This window comes from Dermacentor albipictus, chromosome 9 (assembly GCF_038994185.2).
Source record: "Dermacentor albipictus isolate Rhodes 1998 colony chromosome 9, USDA_Dalb.pri_finalv2, whole genome shotgun sequence".
NCBI classification, from domain to species: domain Eukaryota; kingdom Metazoa; phylum Arthropoda; class Arachnida; order Ixodida; family Ixodidae; genus Dermacentor; species Dermacentor albipictus.
Window position 1 is genome coordinate 118421448 of NC_091829.1, and position 6868 is coordinate 118428315.

The window sequence follows — 6868 nt, forward strand, 5'->3', positions numbered from 1 at the left end:
CTAACAAAATGTACCACTAAGCTATTTAACTAATAACCAAATTAAGAACGATACCACAGCAAAGAGAAAGAGAGAGTGAGAGGGACTAAACAGCCATTTCGCAGATGACACCAAGTGAAGCTAATAGAAAAAACTAAAATAGCTTTAGCGAGGAAGTTTAAACAGGTACCGCATTTGCCGTTCAGTATAACTGGTAAAGTTATCATCATGGTTTTGATATTTATTTATTAAAAAAGTAGCACAAGAAAACTTAACTGTAAAGCATAATTCGTGCGTCGATAGGGAACCCGCCACATGTACGTAATGTGTGTGCGTAAGTCCGTATGGTGAATTCGTAGATTAGGGATTTTCTTAAGAATCATCTGCAATTGGTCGCTCGAATAAAACAAACAATAAACCACCCGAAAATGAAATATTTGATGCAAATTTATTGCATTATAACGTAAGAACCGCAAGTCCTCTGAGTACATTGGCGATGCAGCTAAGGGCTCTATTCTGCATAAGAAAGATTGCATCCGTATTTTGTGCAGTGGTCGCACCTTTAACCAGTGCACAATAATTTTAACGCAAAAACGTTAAGGGTCCCGGGCCGCAGAAAATCCGGCGTCAGTGTCCAGCGTCACACGTCGCGGCGGCAAATATAATTCGAACTAAATACCAAACGACGCATACCCAACCCCTCTTCTACCACCGAAGTTGCTCATACCTTGTCCTTCATTCTTTAAAACGTTATTCCTCGGAATTTTGAGAACGACAGCCTACAAACAAATGTATTGAAAAAAAAAACACCGACAGCGCATCTATGTTATGTGATCTCTTCCCAGAGGGAAATATTAAAATTGCGAAAGAATAACAGGAGATCAACCCATGCAAGAGGCCGCGTTCCTACCACAAAGCTTGCCCTTCGTGTATAGAGTTCGCCATCAGCGTTTCCCGGTAAACGTCATGCTTACATAAGCTGCCGTTGCCTGGCAGCTCAAGGGTCAAGGGTCTTAGAATGCTATCATGTCCCACTCTTAAAGGCGAAGCTTAAGCTTCCTCCAAATTTTAGGTGCTCAAACACGGAAAACCAAATATGCACTGTCGGTTTTTATGGGATGGAATTTCTGCGGCGCAAAAGTACACCAGTTACACTACAACAAGATTTCAGCAGTGAACCAATGTAACACGTTCACTTAAAATTGTTATAAAATGTACCACTGGTTATTTTATTCTTTGTGACTATGCCAATGTGCATGCCGCCGAGAAGTATAGGTTCATAAATTCTGCCATCTTCGTTTACGGCCTTAACACTGACTTAGTATATTAAACCATTAAACCATTGAATCCTTAAAATAATTCAGTTTGACCAGCTGAAAACATCAGAGAACACCATTTGGGCTTTCGTCGTAATTCTGTTGCGTCGGAACCAGATATATGCTTGTGTCATCAGCATAAAAAACGACTCATCATTGATAACTGGAACAGTATTGTTAGTATATAGGTTGAAAAGCAGTGGTATCGTTATACTGCCTTGAGGTATGTCCTACATTATACGGTTTGTAAGAAAATAAATGTTCACCAATAGCAACGCACTGTTTTCTACCAGTGAGATGAGAACGAAAATGTGAATGAGCTACGCACCGTACACTGTAAGAGCGCAAGTTATCAGACAAGACATGATCACTCAGCGTATCGAACGCTTTATTGTCCTGGAGGATACAGTGTTACCATTTTTTTTTCACTATTTGAATTCATTCGTTCTTCTCATTCTAGCAAGTCTGGCTAGATTTAAGTTGCAGGCCATGCTGGCATTCAGGAATTATATTATGCTTACGAACATAGCTAGGGTTTCTTTTTTTCTTTTTTTCCCTAAAACTTGTAAAGTAATCTATCCTGCTCATGCTCAAATTTAATATTTTCCTTGTACTCACCTACTACTTGCTTATGCATTAGTTCCTAAAAGTATATGTATGTGTTAGTAAGTTGACGCCTACCCGCCTGTGCAATCACATGTGAGCGCCCACTGCCTCCTATCGCCTTTCATGGGTTTTCGGGCTGGTCAAGTTGCCTGCGCCCAAATTTTTACCCAGAACCCCGCCAGAGAATTAGTTTTATGGGAAATAAAGCCATTCATTCTTTCAAAAAACGTTGCTGATGCGGGGAAACAAGATTCTATTTAACCCATTACCAAATACTGGTGTAATAGACACTGGCCTGTAGTTATTAACACCATATTTGTCTCCACTTTTATGAAACTCTGAAACATTTGGCATATTAATTGAATCAGAAAAGCAACCTGTTTCTAAACTCTATTAAACGTGCATTGGAGGCAAGGAGCAAAAAGACCAATTAAACATCTAATAGTTTCTACTTGGAAGCTGTCAACATCTTTCGCCTTGCTGTTCCGTAAACTCCTAGTACATCTCAGTAGCATCTGAAGCGCAGAAACATGTCAACATCCTGGTTTTCTTGTGGAGCATCGCAGTGTTTCCCAGTAGCATGACGTTTGCAAAATACTCTTTGAAGTGTTCTGCGAAGAACACGCGGGCAAATTTCCCATCACTTAGAGTTATTTCTGTTAAAATATTTGTAGTTGTTTTACAATTTAAAACTTGGTTGGTAATCTTTCATTTTCGGTCTGCACATCGCCTGTCAAGCTAAGACAAAGCATTCTCGTATTAGAGTATCATAACCTTTTCAAATTCCGCGCTTAATTTGCAACGATATTTTTGAAGGTGGAAGAATCGTTATTATCTTTCGTGGTGAAATGTTTTTTAAACATACGGTTCATTTCTTGATTTTTTAAGAAGTTCGGAGCTAATTGAAGGCTTTCTGCTCTTTTTATGGCGACAGCAATTATACAAACAGTCAAGGCGCATTTTTTTCCGTTGGCGTCGGCGTCGCCGTGACGTTCTGTATAACGTCCGAGGGAGACAGCACCGTCACCGCGCGCCGTCTGCTGCATGTTCGAGTAAAAGCCCGCGAGGAGAGCCGACAATCGCAGCTCAACAAGGCGCGTAAGTGGGAGGAAAGCTGAGAAGAAACACGCTGTCTTTCATGTTGTGAAAGGCCATGACTGGGATGGGAGGGAGGGCGGGAGAGGAGGAGGTGGAATTGGAGTTGGAGGATGTGATCTCTGGGTGGAATGTAGCCGCCGAGTATCGAGAAGACCCGTCCTTTAAGCGTTAACGTCAAGCAAATGTAGTGGTTCGTGCTATGGGGCTGGAGGACATGGCGGTAGTGTGGAATATCTCGGCGTATGCACACTAATACCTTGCTGGTTTCATCAGCTTCTCGAGACCACAGCAATACATATCCAGAAAGGCGGAAATCAGAAGGCATGCTGGGCTCACATATCACAATCACGGGGAAGCGGTATTTCTGGACGCGCTGTCGGAAGTCACTTAGGCGACCACGCAGGCCTCGGGCATTCCACAGCATCACTACACTGCGACGTATGTGCATCGACACAGAGGAGGGGTTGTGTGGTAGCGACATAATGAATTACTGCAGTGCCGCCAAGAGTGGCTCAATTGCGTCCAAAAACTCAACAACAACCATTGGTCTTGGCGTATTGAGACCTGAAAGCAGCGTGCGCATGGAATGTAAAAGTTGTTTCAGAAGAACATTCACCTCCTGGCCTTCCGACTTGACCTTATTGTCCGCTGGAATGGCACGGAATGATGGACGCGTTGGTTCGACGACTTTAGATGACAGAGCAGGCCATTCCACATCAGAGGAGGTGGATAGTATACCCGCATCTTTCTGAACCACCGTGGTAACATGGGACACTGCAGCAGGCGGCGTCTTATCATTCTGCGGCTCAAGACGTTGAGGCAACGGAGCTGAGAGTTGCTGTGACGGCGGCTGAGACAGACTAGTGACGTGTGACTCTGGGCGCCGGCGTCGGGAACGACGTTTGCGGCGACGAATAGACTTGGCCGCTTCTTGGTGATTTGAGTTGTCTTTTACCATTTTCTTCATGATGAGCCTCTCGTTCTTTATCCTAGGACAGTCTTTAGCCGTCGCCTCATGAGCGCCGAAGCAGTTGGTGCACTTGACTGTCTCCGTCTTGCAAGTGTCAGGCTGGTGTGAGCCGCCGCATTGACGGCAGGATATTTCGTTTCCGCAAACAGCACTCACATGGCCAATCCTGTTGCATCTGTGGCATTTAACAGGCTTGGGAACATACAGACGGACAGGATGCCACACATAGCCCACCTTGGCGTGGGATGGGATAGAGTAGGCTTCAAAAACTACTTTAACACACTGTGATCGGCCGAAACGATGAATGTCGACTATCCTGGCCGTTGAATTCAAAATTCAAAATCGTCAAGATATGCAAGAGAAAGAAATCAAAGAAGTGAAATGTAAGGTAGAAAATATTGAGTGTAGTGGCGCTTCAGAACAACTCTGTCGACTTGAAGCACTTGAGTAGCGCAGCAGAAGACTAAACATTGAAGTACATGGGATTGCGGAAACCGAGGGGGAGAATCTACTTGAAAAGGTTAATAACCTAGGTGCACAACTGGAAATGCAACCCATCACAGCCCAAGATATAGTCGCTGTTCACAGACTGCCGGCTAAGACAGGGAAAGCGCGCGCGATAATCTTGCGCTTCGTGCGCCAGGAGGCTAGAAACGCTTGGATTACCAAGCGAAAGGTTTTGAAAGAAAAGGGAAACAGGGTTTTTATTAATGAAAACCTAACCTCACGAACCAGAAAGCTTCTTGCTGCCACAAAAGAATGGGCGAAGAATGCAGACTATCAGTTTGTTTGGCATGCAAATGACAAGGTGCTGATGCGCAAATCGAATGGTGAACCAGCGACGGTAGTGAAAGACGAAAAAATAGATCCTTGGTGGCGATTATAACATGGACATGAGTGCATGTACTGCTAGACAGCATGGCTTATTAAATATAATCTTGATGAATGGTTGTATAAATGTTATAGAATCGAAGCAATAGAATCACAATGTCCTCGGAGACGACGTTAGATCTATTTATTACAAATTATGAGTCTTCATTTGTAAAAAGTGCTGTTTTAAGCTGCCCAATTTATGATCATAAACCAATATGCATTTTTATCGAGCACAAATTAAAGAAGGTTAACAAAAATACAACTAGGTTATTTCAGAACATAAATGAGCGTACAATGGCAGCCTTTCAATCAGAATTACAACAAGTTGGGAGGACGTATTTAAGGAAAATAATGCGGAAAGAACCTACAATATCTTCATTGAAAAATTCTTAGTTGTGTATAAGAAACCCTTCACCGTCAAACAAAATTAACCCAAGTCGTGCCGAAAACCATGGATAACAAGAGATCTATTAAAGAAAATAAAAAAACGCGAGAAGTTGTACGCCAGATTCACTATTACTCGTGAAATTGCTGATCTTAAAGAATATAAAGTTTACAGGAACAGTCTAAACAAGGAAATAAGGAAAACCAGAGATAACTATTATCTACAATCGTTTTTATGGTGTGATGGAAACTCAGAAAAACTGTGGAGGAACCTTGATAATATAATCGAGCGGAAACAATGCGCAGAACCTATTGAAAAAATTTGCCCAGAAAGTCGTTTACTGTCCGAAACAGACATGATGTATGCGTTTAACGAATACTTCCTGAACAGAGAAATGCAAGTGCATATGCGCCCGAAAACCAATCTCTCCCTACCTGGAAACTCAAACACAATCTTTTTCCATCCAGCTAATGTTGACGAGGTCTGCTCTATATTTATGACAATGAAAAACTCTAAAACCTGTGATTCAGACGACCTGCAGATAAAACACATAAAATATGTCATACAGGATAAAGCCGCCATTCTAGTCCATATCTATATTATCTCTATTGCTGAAGGCATCTTCTCATCAAAAATGAAGGTTGCTAAAGTCATTTCGATATATAAGAAGGCAGACAGGCTCAATATTCAAAATTATCGCCCTAAATCAATTTTGCTGCACTTTTCTAAGGAACTTGAAAAAATATTATTGATCCAGTTAACATCATTCTGTGAAAAATATCGCATCATCACGAAAGCTCAGTATGGCTGTCAAAAAAAAAACAAATCAACGCAGTTAGGACTACTACACAAGAAAAATTTTGAAACGAAGCAACTGACAGTAGGTATATTTATAGAGTTTACTCAGCCCTTCGATCATATTAACCATAACCTATTATTAACAAAGCTTGAGACGTATGGTATCAGGGGCCTCCCCCTGGAGTTAAGTCATGTTTTTAAAAAGACGGCAATATGTTGCACATAAATAACTTTCGGTTTGTTTCGGTTTCGGTTTATTTATGTTGCACATAAATAAAGTCGGTTTCTGGAGAAATAAAAACAGGAGTCCCACAAGGAAGTATTCTTGGACCGCTGCTTTTTAACTTATATATAAACGATGCTGTTCCGATCTATCCCAAGGCAATCTTTATCATATATGTGCAGATGACACTAGTGTGTTTATTTCATCGGCTTATTATACTAGTTTAATAAACAGCGCAGGCCAGTTTCTCCAGAACATATCCACATGGTCTACAGGAAATTAACTAAAATTAAATTCAAATGAGACAAAAGCCATCATTTTATATGCTAAAGGCACAAAGATTCCACAAAGCCACACTTTAGAGATGAACAAAGCGAGCATAGAAATAGTAAATGAAATCAAGGTGTTAGGTACATACTTCTCTGTTACGCTAAACTGGGATCGACAAGTAGACTCTAGTAGAAAAGCTTAGCCGTATCACTGGAATGCTAAGCAAGAACAGATATCGTCTACCAACATCCGCAAAAATATTAATTTACCACTTACATCACACATTAATTATACACACCTTGTGTGGGGCACAACAACTGAAACTAACCTCAGGAAAATACACTTACTAC